A 15,136-nucleotide genomic window follows, 5' to 3' on the forward strand; every position below is an offset into this window, starting at 1 on the left:
TGTTGTATATATGATCTCTAAATAATGATTACATGAAATATGCATTGAATGGAAAATCAAACTTATATGGATCACCTTCTTGACTTCTTAAAACTGACGCTGGAACTATTCTAAGGAGTGTCTGATGATTGAATTAAATATGTCTTTTTTTAAATCAGTAATTTTTAGGTTAGATAAATAATGTACCTGCGTCACACTTATTAATAAATTACGAGATTTGTTGCCATATCCTTTAACTGTACCCTAGCATCTGTGCTCGGGCCTTCACATTCTAATAAATATTTTCTTTAGATTTCTGTGAATTCTTTCAAATGATCACAAATAGCCTTGAGTACTTTATCTCAGCTTCCCCTGCCTGTAAGTGAGCCCTGTGTATAAAATATTCATATCACAAGTCTGCAGTTCTGACTCTGTTTCATTTTGCTCTCCAGGACTCATCCCATGACTCGTTGATCTCTGCCTGAGTTGGCCTCCTCACTACTTGAGAATGAAGGCTACATTTTGTGCCAAGAAGCCAGGAGTTCACTAGCCACATCACAGGTAAGGAAGGCCTCCCTCAGCGTTTTTGACCTACATCATTACCATAGTTACACCGCCTTTTGCTGAGAGAATTTGTCCCATCTTGTTGTACAGTACTTGTAGACTCCAAAAGTCATTCACTGGCCTCCATTTCATGTGTTGACATAGAAAAACAACCGTTTTGGGGTCTACTGAGGGGTGCAGCGAGGCACTGGTTAATAGTATAGATGTCATTAGCCGGGTTTGTGGTCTGGTCTAATTGAATGAGTGTTGGTGTGGCGTTGTGTGTGTAAGCCTTGTCACAGTGCACTTTTGTGAGATTGCATGTCAATTAGAAGGCGTGTCACAAAGTCCCCAGGAATGATCAGGATAGGATAGGAGGCGCCCTGCCTAGAAGGACTTTGTGCTATGACTAGGGTGTCCGGTCTATTGGACTGAGGCTGGCAGCATGCTTGGTATGAGGAAGCATTGCCTTCAGCATAGTGTTCTAATTGTCATGTCTATTGATGAGGGACATGCATGGATGATGTGTGCCCTCTTGGCAGGATGCGCTGTCTATACAATGGGATTGCATTCCAGTGGAGAATGGCATGATTCCAGGATAAGTGGTGTCGTGAAAGTATAGTCTACTGGCTGTGCTTCTCATCAAGGAAGTTTGATCTAATGAAATATCTAGTGGTCTTGTGGAGGATCCACCGGATGAAACTATGTCATCCCCCAGGCAGGAAGGGTGGCGTAGAAAGATGAGGTATGGCCTAGTTTCTGCATGTGGAATGTAGGAAGTTGTGCTGTGTCATGGTGGCAATTGGCATTGACTAGTGTAATTATTGGGGCCTAGCGTAAGGAGGTGATTGCTAAAGGTTGGAAGTGGAAACTAGTGGTCAAAGGCATTGTGAATACATCACTATTTTTGGGGTGATAAACTGAAGTCCTTATTCATACAATGGACACTCTTAAACAAGTTGAAGTTGACAGACCTTCCTTCTCTCAATATCTCAGTTACAGGGCTTGGGTTGCGTGATCTTTAACCTGCGGAACAGTCAAATTTTTCAAAAAGATTCAGTGGGTTCAATGGGTTCATCAGGTCTTAAGGAAGATTCTACTTTGTATCATGAACCACAATGCAAGTTCAAACCTTCTGGATGACTAATAGCTACAATTAATTTATTTTCAAAAAATAAAGGTAGGCTCATGAATAGCAGTCTGCATTTTTTGCTCTGAATTCTGCCAGGGGATCCACTGCACATTTTTTATGAAGCCAAGTGATGGGGTGCAGTTACAAAGATGCAATACGTAGATACCTTTGTGTTTTTGCCATCCCTGGGAAAGAAGGCAGCCCGTCTGGGGTGCAAGACTTCCTTTGTGTGCTTGATACCATGTGCACATCTGCCTTAAAATGAGTGTGTTTCAGTGACAGGGCCACAGGGCTAGTCCTTTAGTTTACCATTTTCTCCTTTGCTAAGTCCCCCGTGATTTTTCCTTTTGTCTCATTCTTTTTAAGTGTGCATTCTAGCTTCCCATACAGTGCTAGAGGGTTTCTTAATTGCAGCTCACTTCATCCAGACCAGCCACAGCTTGTAAACCGAGCTGTTATCTATAAATGGTATTGTTCATAGTAAATCATTGTTCTGCCATTACAAGAAGACCAACAGATTGCTTGTAAATGTGGCGGCCATAATAAAACCTAAAACAGCAATAGAATATGAACAAAACCACTGCAAGATGGCTGCTCGCTGCTACATTTAATTTTATTTTCTATTGAAAGCATATGCCCACCATGTTTAGGCCGCCGCATGATTTACTTTTCCCTAATTTTATTTTTGCAGCTTGAGTTTATGTGAGTGTTTTATTGTAGATGGATAGGTAGATGAATGCAAGAATGAATCAGGGGGGATGGGGAGTGACTAGATTTGAGAATGCAAGGAAGAGTGTGAGTAGGGTGCTTTGAGTGTCTAAAGTCACCAATGAATCAAGAAGCACTTTCAGCTGTTAGCCAGGCCACTTGCCACTGCCAAAGCTTGCTTAATATTTATTTTTTTAATTCACAAGTTTTTTTAAACCCTCCATTCCAAGGTTTTACGTTTGTATTTGTTCACAAGTGGTTGTATTATTCACAATGACTGACCTAAGTCTTTCTTTATCAACCCTCACTCTCTCGGTACTTCTCGCTTGGTTACAATGGTGCCATATATGTGCATTTTCTTTTTTTGTGTATTGAAATGTTCTCATTCAGTGAAACTCATGACCTGGTAAAATGGCACCCATTGTCACAAGCAAAATAGCAGCAGCATGCTCTCAATTGTTGTTGAATTTTCAAGTTTAACATCTACTTGCATTTTCGCCGTATTTTGAGTTCTCCACATTTCGTGGTTAGAACTTGTCATTATGTGCCCTCTTTTCTCTGTGAATTTTATTTTTCACTGGAAATTTACGAGTTTGGTAGACTTCAAGAATTCCAGGATGGTGGAAAAATATTCAAGTCGGGAATCAGTCAATCACATTTTATGACATTCAAACGCGATTGACAGAACTCATGAGTTCCATGCTCGCACGTTTAAAGGTCAATGTATATTTAAACGGTAATGCCTTGATGCATATCCCTCTAATTTCCTAAACACAAATATATAAAAGGCTAGTGAATGGATTTGCATCAAACCACCCAAGAATGCTTTCTATGTGCAGCTTTGATTTCGTGCATAATTAGTGCAAATCCCTTCAGTGTGTTTTTGTTTCAGAAGAGAGCCACACTTCCTATGGAATGACAATTGTATTTTTTTAACTCCTCCCATAAATTGTATTCCCCTGCATGGATCTAGATGAAACTTGGCATGCTCAAACTTAGCCGGCTATACCAGGTGAATGCCAATATTCTTGCATGTTTGTAAAAAGGCGCCACAGTCTAGAAACATTAGGAGTTTGGGGAGGGCTTGTAATATATGTTAGGACCGTTTTGCTTTGGTAATTATTTGCGTGAGGACGATATTTACTATTGATATGTACTTCAATAATGCAGCTATTGTAAATTGCTACATACCAGAACTGCTGAATAATAAATGCTGTTGTGCATACAAGTTCAGTATTGGAAAGACTCAGACTCTGGAAATTACAAACGAAAGTGTGCACAAAAAAGCCTTAACCTAGAACATTGGTTGGAATAGGTAATGTGTACGTTTTAGCTGTATGTTTCCGGTCCGTCTTGCAGCCAGACCTGGAGATCTATTGTAAACCCTGCAGAATGAGCGACATGCTCTGTGAGGCAGCCAGACTCACCCCCTGCACTCCTGCCAGACACACAAAGAGACAGTGACACCTGGTTCCCTTGAACCAAATAAACACTGCACAATTTACACCATGTGTGTGGAGCAGGGAGGCAAATATAGAACAAGGAGCAGCGCTACATTGAAAGGACTTCCTGCAGGGCTGGACTGGCTGTAGCGGGCACCGGGCATTTCCCCTGTGGGCTGGAGAGGCGTGGGCCGGTTTTGTGTCAGTGGGGGCCAGTTTGGTCACTGGGGGCCAGCTTTGCAGCAGTACTGCAATATCGGCCTCCTGTAACAAAAGCGGGAGCGGTGCTTCTTACTAGGATCCGCCTCCTCCCACCACCGCGCCCAGTGCCGGCCCAGCAACAATCTGCCAGGGCTGGTTGCTGTTCCCAGTCTGGCCCTGACTTCCTGTCATGTGACACAGTGCTCTTCTTCTGGGGCCTTGTTTAATTTCTTCACAATTAGACTTCTCCCTGCAGGAGCTAACACTCTTTCCAAGAAGACCTGATCATACAAACGTCCTTCACGGCCCCAGCTTTACTTCAGCCTGTGAAGCAATGCACGGAGGAGGTCCCAGTAAATGGGCCCGAACTTCCATTGAAAAGAAAGTAATTTAAAAGTGACTTCCTGCGCCAATATCTCAAGGCTGCCGAGGGAGCAGGCAGCTCGTGGTGTTCTGGATGTCTACTAATTGAAGAGAGAGGACTGGAGAGCCCATTTCACTCCCAAGCCCGTGGGTCTGGTGCCATATGCAATGAAAAATCACTAATAAAGGCTTTATTGTTGGTAAGGGAGACTCTGGCAGCTGTTCCCGCCTTGCAGAGGCCTGGGAGAGATGTGCTCCAGATCAGTCAGGCAGCTGCGTTCTGCACTGCAGGAAGGCAGTCCGCCATTTACAGGGACGGCACAGATATCATTCACTGCTGGAGACCAAGAGGGTCTTCGAAAGTGCACATGGGAATCAACACACATTGCAGGAGAATCTATGGTGAGTGGGGAGGGAAGGATTTACTCAAGATTGCGGCACAAGTCAACTGGTTAAACTGGGATTCGAACTTGCTTATTTCTAGCTTCATATCCCAGCATCCAATCCATGGACTCAATTTATTAAAAAGCACGCATTTGCATTCACGAGACTTTGAGCTATTGGCACTGCGGGGAATGAGATTTTGATATCTTTTCTGATTACTTTGATACCTATCTCATTCATCTATTTTGGATCGATTATTTTCTGTCATTGAGTAAAAGGCAAACCCCACATAGGTTAAATCAACCCCATAGACTGACGCAACTCTGAAGAACCACTTACAACTGATAAAGTTTAAAAAGTTTAATATAAAATCAGAATTAAGTGCATATACAATCCTCTCAGGATAAGATTCAACAAATACACAGGAACTAAAAGGAACATAAATTCCCTAAAGAACCTAAGTCTACAAAAGAATACAATTAATATCAATTCAAGAATCAGCAGATTAAAAAGCATAGACACAAAGTGGTTCCGTTGCGTCATCTACAAAAAAGAATAAACAAGTTAAATCTGTCCCTACTCTATGCTAGATGACATCCCTACTTCGCAAGTTCCTTTTACCCTAAAAAAGGTGTCAGCAGTTTGACTTCCAAAAGAAGTTCAAACTCTCTTAGCCTCTAATGGTAACCTATGTCGAGAAGCAGTACCCTTTCTGCCTACCCATCCGCTCTCTAAGGGTCCTCGGCCTACTGCTCTCTTGCGCTCTGCTCTTTCTGCGCTCTGAGCTCTTCGCTGATTCTTCAGGCCATCTGCTCTGAGCTAACTTCTCCCCTGGGTGCTGTCCCTAAATACACAATCACCGTATGGATGGAACGCCCCTTGACGCCCACCACATACACATTCACATGATGTCATTCTCTAGGTCTTTCCATAGCTTCGTCTCTTCGCGTCGTCCGTTAAGTTGACCTTTCTTCTTAGACGCCATCTTCGTCTTCGTGCTGGTGACTTCATTGACATACCAGTTGACACTTTCAAAGCAAAGTCTATCACTTCATCAGAACTCTATTCTTTACGACTGTGTTCGTAACCTCATTTGGTCCTGTGAACGGTCATTTCTAAACAAGACCCAAATTCCAAACGTCTCTTATCTCACTTAGACCATAAACTTCGTCTAGCATTGTCACTTGAAATTTAACAAGACCTTTAACTCTTGGCTCGCACGTTCAGATCAAAGCTATCCCTATTCCTGTGAGCCCACTAAATTACATACAGCGGACTACACTCCTGCGAACCCTTGGTCAGTCAGGTTAAGATCACACATGACCAAACTCTTCTAACAATCCTACAAACTCTTCTACACAGTATAACCTTTAACACACATTTATATATAATCGAATTTAGCAAATCACTTGATTATAAGCGAATGCATCTTACATAGAATACAACATTATTCTCATGCTTACACCGTGCTATATATGCTGCACATTTTTCACTTTACATTTCGTAACGTTTCTCCTCTTTATAATTACATACATCCATCTATTCTGATTTTGCACGTTCTGCTATTCGTAAGCATTTCTATACATTTCTATATTAGCCCACTACGTATACGGGCCTTCTAATCTAAAGTGAATACAAATGTAAATACAAGTACATTTCCTATTACATTGGTTACATCGGCTAATTTTACTCTACAAGTGCTACTTCATGTTACAAGTTCTACGTTTATGCAATATGCTTATGAATATGGTACAGATATGCTTTTCATTCAAATTGCGCTCTCTCAGTTCCCCCCTTTGATGACCTCTAGGGGTCATCACTAAAATGCAATTTGAATGTTGCATTACACAGAACTAGTTACAAGATTCCCTCTTTTTATCGTTTCGAGAGCTCTTAAACTTTTATACTGTTGATCTTGTAAAACAGCTAATCTCCTTTCTTGCTCTCTCATGGATCTTTGTAACCGGTTCGTCCTATACCATTTATACAGTCTCACTAACCCTAACAATGTGATTATGCAAATCAATATTATCAATACAGGTTTCAATATGTACCACACAACGCTTTTACCTAGATTGGCAAACCAATCTCCAACTTTTCCTACTCCTTGACCTACTGTTTCCCAAACATTTACTCTTGTTAAATCTTCGATTTCTTGATGTATCTCTGTAATGTTTTGTATGACTTTCTCAAGTGGTTTTAAATTGTCTGGAATGTAAGTACAACATTCTTGGACCTTCAGAGCCTTGCAGACTCCGCCCTCTTTTGCTAGCAGAACATCTAAAGCAAGACGGTTCTGAAGAACCATTGCTCTAATCGACTGCATCTCTCCTTCTACTAGCATCAATGACCTTGCAGTACTTGCAGATAATCTATCTACAACTGTAGCTAGTCTCCTGATCTTAACATCGTTAAGTATTAAACCTAACATAGGAAACATTGCTCCAAATATGTCTCCAACTACCTCAGCATCTCCTATTTCCCTTTTCGCTCTTATCGAAGCCTTTCCTTCTATGATCTCTAAATCCTTTGCATGATATATTTTGGGGAAGACAATTGCCAAGTAACACGAACCATACCAATTGTCAGGCAGTTTTACATAGGCATTTCTTCCACATACAAAATATACATTAGGAATCGCTTGCATCTCTTTCATAAAATCTTTCGTATAATACTCTAACCTAAAAGCATGTTCGCAATTTACTTCACCTACAAATACACTCTCATAATATATCTTGCTTCGAGTTAAACATAACTTTCCTTTCTGCGTTCTATCCAAAGCTATTGGACCATTACTACCCTTCCTTTTGTGTGCTTTTTCTTCTTCGGTCCAATCAGTTTTCCACTGTCCTGACATTTTTAGAATTTTCTGCCTCCTGTATCTGTCATCTACTTGTCCAATGAATTTCTTCTCTACCTCTGACACTTTGCAAGTCAGATTATTTCTGCGTGCATATGAAGTATCTAATGTATCCCAAGGAAGAAAGAATTTTGCCAATCTATCCTCCTTTTTATAATAGTCCCACTTATTTATTTGTTTATAATTCGGGACTTCAGGCAGTACCGAATCATAATTTGAAAAGTAGTACTCGAACCCTTCTCTACCATAAAATATACTAAGCAGTAAACTACATGTTATCCCATATGTCAGTGGGAGATGATGATATCTGATACCTTCATCTACGGAAGCCGGCAATTGCATACAAACATAACAATCCTTGGCTTCCATGGCATCGATATACTGTACAATAGCTTGGCATATGCGTTTGACCTAAAATTTCCCTGTGACTCGTCTACGTGTAACCTACGAGCTTCATCTGCCAGTAACGCCTTTTCACGGATCACACTGCTCTCCTCTTTCTTCCCAACAAGAGCAGGTTTCAAAGTCGTTACAGGCTTTACATCTGTCGTCTCCTTTTCACTTGCATGTCCTACTATGTATGATATGGTAACTACTGTAATAATGAGAAAAATTACTACTGCTATTAGTGTACCTATTATGCATTTGGCTTTTCGGTTTGGGTTGTCGTTCTCCATGTTATCAAACAGCGTAGCTCTTTCTTTCTCGCGGAAAAGTTTTCTTTTTCAAGTCTTTATTTGCTTTATTTGATTTCTCAGTCTGTGAAGCTCTCTTAAAAAAAGGTCTCTTTTTCACAACAATGTCTTTTATCTTCAGCAACAGACAACCCTAACCCTTCTCCGTCCTCTAAATGTAATCCCTAATTTTATTCTTCTTTCCACTCGGCGCTAGGTTATCTTCTTCTTTATAGCTTAAACACAAAAGTCTTTATGCATCTACGATTATTCTCGTACCTGCAGCTCTAATAACATATTCCAATAGTTCCAAACGAATGACTTTTTCTTCTTGTGCTGGTATTTGATGACCAAAAGTCGGAAACTCTAATCGATTTAGCACTAGGTCTTTGATCCGACTTAGGTAAAGGGGATTGGGAAGTGTGAAAGTCAGTAACCCCTCAGTCTCGATTCCAGGCGTCAACATCCATATCTCCACTGCCACAAATGGATCGAGATTGATCACCTTCACGTCTCTCACTCTCCCAGATCTCTGTCCCCAAGACATCTGCTAGATAAGTCCACTCTGGGGTGGCGTATCTTCTGCAGGGCACACGTACCCTCCTTGATCTTCTCGGACTCTCAGAACCTGAGTCCGTAGCTTCTTCGTCTAGATCTGAATCTTCAGCGATCGGGACAAGGGTGCTCTCTGGATTTGCTCTCAAGGTTGACCTTTTCCTTCTTTCCGGCCAACTAGCTTCTCCATTCCTTGTCCTCCTGCTCCTTGTTCTTGGACTCGTCTCTTGATCACTTATAGCTTGATCGGTGTCTGACTCGAATTCCCAGCTACTTTCTTCTTCTGAGACGGCTTCGGTCTCACTGGTGTCTTGACCATCATCAGCCTGTTCCGACACAGGTTCAGCCTCTTCAATCACCTCTACAGCTTGACTTTCCCTCTCTGTGGCTTCTCCGCTTTCTGCTGGATTTTCATCCGAGAGAGGAGCTGTTTCTTCCAGAGGTGTTGGCACTCTTCGGGTATGTGAGGCGTGTATCCAGTTGGGCAAGCCTCCACACTTTACTGCAGTGTTCGTAACTAGTATGACTTGAAATGGTCCTCGCCAGCGCACGTCTAGACAGTTCTTCCTGACATGCTTCTTTACCAGGACCCAGTCCCCTGGACACAGGTCATGGCACAGGTCTTGAGCTGACGGAACCTCTGCAGCCTGGACCTGGAGGGACACAGAATGAATGGCATCAGATAGTCCCTTGCAGTAGTCCAAGATCAAATCGTCTGTGATGTTCAACAACGCTGCAGTCGGAACCGATGGCAGTCTCATAGCTCTCCCCATTAGCACCTCGTGTGGAGAGAGACCTGTCCTTCTATCTGGTGTGCTACGTATGCTCATAAGAACCAATGGAAGTGCATCTGGCCAACTCAGGGATGTCGATGAACAAACTTTGGCAAGTCTGGATTTAATTGTGCTGTTGATTTGTTCTACAATCCCTGAAGCTTCTGGTCGATAACTGCAATGGAGCTTTTGATCGATACTCAAAGCTGAACATAGCATCTTCACTATTTCGCTGTTGAAATGAGTTCCTCTGTCCGATTCCAAAGAGGATGGCACCCCAAACCTCGGTATTAACTCTCTAAGCAACAACTTTGCTACTGTGAGTGTATCGCACCTACGTGTAGGATAAGCTTCAACCCATCTAGAAAATATACAGACAATCACTAAGACGTATCTGAGTCGATTGCATTTGGGCATTTCAATAAAATCCAGCTGCATTCTATTGAAAGGCCCCCCAGACCTCCCTATGTGACTTAATGTGACTGGTGTTCTCTTTCCTACGTTTAGTTGCTGACAGATCGCACAACGCTGACATACTGCTTCTGCCGCTACTCTAAACTTCGGATTAAACCACGTTTGTCTGAATACTCTCACCATAGCATCTCTACCTATGTGTGCTGATCCATGCAATTTCCTTGCCATTGGACTAACAAGTTCGTTTGGTAAAACTGCTCTCCCATCTGCAGAAATCCCAAAATTCATCTCACTTTTAGTACAACCTGCTGTTTCCCAGCCCTTTTTCTCATCATCTGGTGCATTTTCCTGAACACTCTTTAATTCGTCCCAAGTATCTACAGTGTCTAACAACATAGTCAAATCAGTTCTTTCCTGTATTCCCCCCACTTTTACATTGGTGTGAGAATATCCCTGTTCTGCACAGTAACGTGCTACTTCATCGGCATAACGGTTGCCTTGCGACACAAAATCTACATTCTTTGTGTGCGCGGCACATTTGACAACTGCGATAGCTGTTGGTCCTTGTAATGCTTCTAACAATAATCTCATGAATTCTCCATTCCTAATAGGAGAACCCGAGGAGGTCATGTAACCTCTTTGAGACCATAACTGCCCATAGTCATGAACTACCCCGAAACCATACTGGCTATCGGTGTATATGGTGACTCGAATTTTGTTACCTGCTAAACAGGCACGCGTCAAAGCAATGATTTCAGCTACCTGAGCGGAATGTACTCCTTCCAGGCAGGCGGCTTCCACAACTCCAGTAATTGTACAAACTGCAAATGCTGCTCTCAGCTGACCAATATCGTCTCTTACGCATGAACCATCAACAAAGAATATTTCATCGGGGTCAGTCAATGGCTCATCTACGATATCTGGTCTCGGTTTGGTGCATAGTTCAGTCACATCAAGGCAGTCATGATCTGTACAAATTTAATCATCAATCTCATTTGGAAGTGGCATCAAAGTAGCAGGATTCAAAACAGAGCATCTCTTTAGGGTCACATTCTCGGCAGCCAATATGACTTGCTCGTAGCGTGTGAGCCTGCTATTCGTCAGATGCTGAGTCTTGGTCCTGGTCATTAACAATTCCACAGAATGCGGTACGTACACCACTAACTGATGTCCCATAACCACATTTTCACATCTTTCAATGCTGACACCCGTTGCAGCAACGGATTTGAGACATCCGGGCAACGCTGCGGCTACTGGATCTAATGTAGCCGAAAAGTAAGCAACTGGCCTACGCGCATTTCCGTGTATCTGGGCCAAAACTGCTAAAGCGCAACCTTCTCTCTCGCAGCAGTAAAGCAAGAATGGCTTCTCATAGTCAGGCATTCCCAAAGCCGGGGCACGACACAAGTCCTCCCTCAGCTGTAAAAATGCCATCAAACAATCTTTGTCCCATGGTACCGGATCACTCACTCCTTTGTGCGTCAGTTGTAGTAACGGTTTTGCCTTCAGTGAAAAATTGGCTATCCACTGCCGACAATAACCAACCATGCCTAGAAACATCCTGACTTCTCTTTGTGTTTTAGGCGCATTCATTTTCATGATCGCCTCTATTCTGTCTGGAGACACCTTCCGTTTTCCCTTTTCAATCCTATGGCCCAGGTATTGCACTTCGGTCAGACAATACTGCAATTTACTTGGAGACACCTTGTGTCCGTTCTCGGCCAAGTGATTTAGTAAGGTGATGGTGTCTGTTTTGCAAGCTTCCTCAGTTTCTGACGCCACTAGGAGATCGTCTATGTACTGGACCAGAACTGAGTTCATAGGCAGTACTAGACTTTCAAGATTTTTCTTCAGCAGCTGGTTAAAAATCGATGGGCTTTCTGTATACCCCTGGGGAATACGACACCATGTTAAAACGCGATTTTCCAGCTTAAAAGCAAAAAGATATTGGCTCTCCTCATCTAAAGGAATCGAAAAGAAAGCCTGGCACAAGTCTATCACTGTGAACCATTCAGCTTGGAACGGTATCTGAAACAATATCACTGATGGATTCGGTACCACTGGACAACATGAAACAACGATATTATTAATCTTTCGAAGGTCCTGCACTATTCTGTATTTCCCACTAGGCTTCTGCAAACCCATAATCGGGGAGTTACATGGACTTCCCACGATTTCCTTCAGTATTCCCTGTTTAATCATGGACTCGATCACAGGCTTTATTCCTGCAATCGTCTCCGGTGTCAATTTATATTGTGGTGTTCTTGGATACTCGGCATTGGGCTTTCCCATGATCTTTACCGGTTCTACTCCTTTGATCAGTCCTATTTCTTCTCCAGTAAAATCCCACACCTCAGCTGACACAGTCTCCTTCAAATCCTGTGGAAGCTCCTCCACCGTTAGGGTAGGATATAGTTCCACGCATTCCTGCGAGTTTACAACCTTAAAATCGGCATCATCATCGTTAGTCTGCACTTCTACTCCTTCAGGTGTGCAATATATTGTGCAATTTAGTTTACACAACAGATCTCCTCCTAGCAGACACACAGGACTAGAATCACAAATCACAAACTGATGTTCATCACTGTAGTTCCCTATCTTTACTGACACTGGTTCTGTCAGAGGATTCGTCATTCTCCTATTTGCGACTCCTACCACCTGAATCGTCTCTCCCGACATTGGCAGACCTGGGACTACCGCTGATCTCAAAGTGGATCGAGTGGCCCCCGTATGCACCAAAAAGGTCGTAGGACATCCAGCTACTTCAGCTTCGACGTATGGTCCTCTCTGATCTACCTCCAGGGCTGCTCCTAGAGTACAGTCTTCATCCCTATTCACTCGTTGTCCCGTAAGAGGATCAACATAGTAGCATTCTTCTCCTCCTACGAACAGTGGCATTTGTCTATAAGTTTTTCCTCCATTTGCAATGCGAGGCGGTTGAGGGAATGGGGCTCGAGGAGTCTGAGTCCCCCCTTTGATAAACTTTCCCTTTGGGACTGCTGTTCCCTTTATCATGCTGGTTTGAACCTCATCCTCCTCCTGTTCTAATTCCCCCGTCTCAACATTATAAGGACACTCGCGTCTCCAATGTCCTACCTCGTCACACTGATGGCACCTCGTTGTCTTTTTCAGTGTCGCAATATCTATCCTCGGTCTTGGTCTTTCTTCCTCATCTCTGCTTTGATTATTCTGTTTCTTTCCTAGTGTTCCTGTTCCCTGTTGTCGCGGTCCACCCTTTCCAGCTGATTGCATCTGCACCAACATCAGCTTCTCCTTAAGTTTCTTTGCTTTCGAATCTATTTCATCGCTACAGTACCTCGCATACCTCAGAATCTCATCTAAAGGTTTGTTCTGCCAACAGATCAAATGCTGTTGAATCATTAAGCATATGTCCGGTCTCAATCCCAGGACAAACTTCGACACAAACTGTCCTATGTCTTTGGGATCCATCACGTCCAATCCACTGTACTGTTTAAATGCTTTCAGTAATCTCTCATAGAACTCGTGAACGGTCTCTTTAGGTTCCTGAGTGGTTCGATCTATCTTAACCCAGTCTATGTCCTGCACCGGCACTTTCTCTTTTAGCCATGCAATTACCCTCTCGTACTTTTCCATGACTCTCTCTGATGGGCCATTCGTCTGTGCATCCCTCGCGGGTTCACAAGTGGGCCATTCGATACTAAGTTTGCATGCCGTCCACAAATCTCCGGGTACTACGATATCAAACAGGGTGTTCAAATCGATCCACAGCACCTTAGAGATCTTCACGAACCTCTCTACCTGCTTATACCACTCAACGGGGTTCTCTCTTAGCTTTGGAAAGGAATTGGTAAATGCCGCTAAATCCCCCCTACTCCAGGGCACATGCACGTAGCTTCCGTTCGCGATTTCTCGCAAAGGGAAAGCTTCCATTCGCATTAGCTCTCCATCCGGGGACCTCGTAAGTGTACTCCTTCTGACGGATCCCCTCTTGGACCATCTTTCCTCCCATTTATCCAAATCCCTCCATACTCTGATACTCAGGATCAGTTCCTTTATGTGTACTTTCAGCCCAATCGTCCTACGCTCATCTAGATCCTGATCCGTGCAAGTTAGCCTATGGTTACCCTGTAAAGCTTTAGTTCGCGATAAGTCTATCATATACCTGTATGCCAAATTAGATAAATTTTCATGAACTGACCTCGCTTTTCGAGTAACATCTTTAGACATATACAATATCTCATCCGGTTCATACAGCTCTATCCTTTCCATTGGCAATGTACCGTCTATTATGTCCTCCAAATCTGATTTTAAACTCATTACATCGAGCCGTTTTGCTTTTATCTCGGCTCTCAGTATCTCACTCCTAGGTGGTTCTTTTACATCCCTCTCACCCCCACTACGAGTCCTACGTCTAGGTGCAGGTGAGTTATGAGGCGTCCTTCTTGCTTCTCTTTGTTCCCACCTCTCTAGATCCCAAGCTTTCCCATCTTCCCTTGGGGTATGGTGGAACAATGATCTATTCCCCATCACTGCATCCTGTCTTTTCGGATCGGACTCTTTAGGTGCGAGATAGGATCCTCCGTTCTGTTCTAAAGCACTGCAACTCCCTTGCTGTCTGGTGTCGCTCAATAAACGATAAGATCCTTCACGGTCCTCCATGTTCCCGTGATCTCGTCCGTGATCACCGGATGTATGGCGAGACCCTTCGCGACTCCCTATATTCTCGTGACTCCAATGTCGCACATTTTCGCCCGGGGCATGGTGAGTGCACCTGAAACTATCTCGGTACTCCTGCGTCTTTCGTTCTCCCTCGCTAAGGATGAGGCGAGGCACTCCCTCACACCCTGTACTCCTGTCGTCGCACATTTGTCTACTGCCACTGGTGGTATGGCAAGTATCTCCTTTGCTTCCTTGACTTCCTCCCTCCCACTCCGGGCTGCTTTCGCCAGCTCCGCAGTGAGAGAGGATCCTGTTATCCTGATCTCTCCATTCTGCTTCTGTTTCTAATCTTTTATTCTGAGTCTCTACGGCAGCATCCCATTCTTTCAAGTACTCCCTTAATTCCTTAAAGGATTTCGGTTTCGGTCCCCTCAAATCCATATGTCCTCTCTGACCCCCCTGTTCTA

The 15,136-nt window shown here is 43.3% G+C and overlaps 1 protein-coding gene across 3 annotated transcripts in view; it reads left to right on the forward strand.

Moving 5' to 3' along the window:
• The first annotated feature begins 429 nt into the window (after window positions 1–429).
• Window positions 430–15,136, forward strand: part of DLGAP3 (DLG associated protein 3) — a 483,972-nt gene continuing 469,265 nt past the window's right edge. For all 3 annotated transcript variants that reach the window (XM_086956531.1, XM_086956533.1, XM_086956532.1), the window contains exon 1: window positions 430–540. The gene's annotated coding sequence lies outside the window, so the exon portion shown is untranslated. The remainder of the gene's footprint in view (window positions 541–15,136) is intronic.

Source organism: Lissotriton vulgaris, chromosome 2_1 (genome assembly GCF_964263255.1).
Source record: "Lissotriton vulgaris chromosome 2_1, aLisVul1.2, whole genome shotgun sequence".
Classification (NCBI taxonomy): Eukaryota; Metazoa; Chordata; class Amphibia; order Caudata; family Salamandridae; genus Lissotriton; species Lissotriton vulgaris.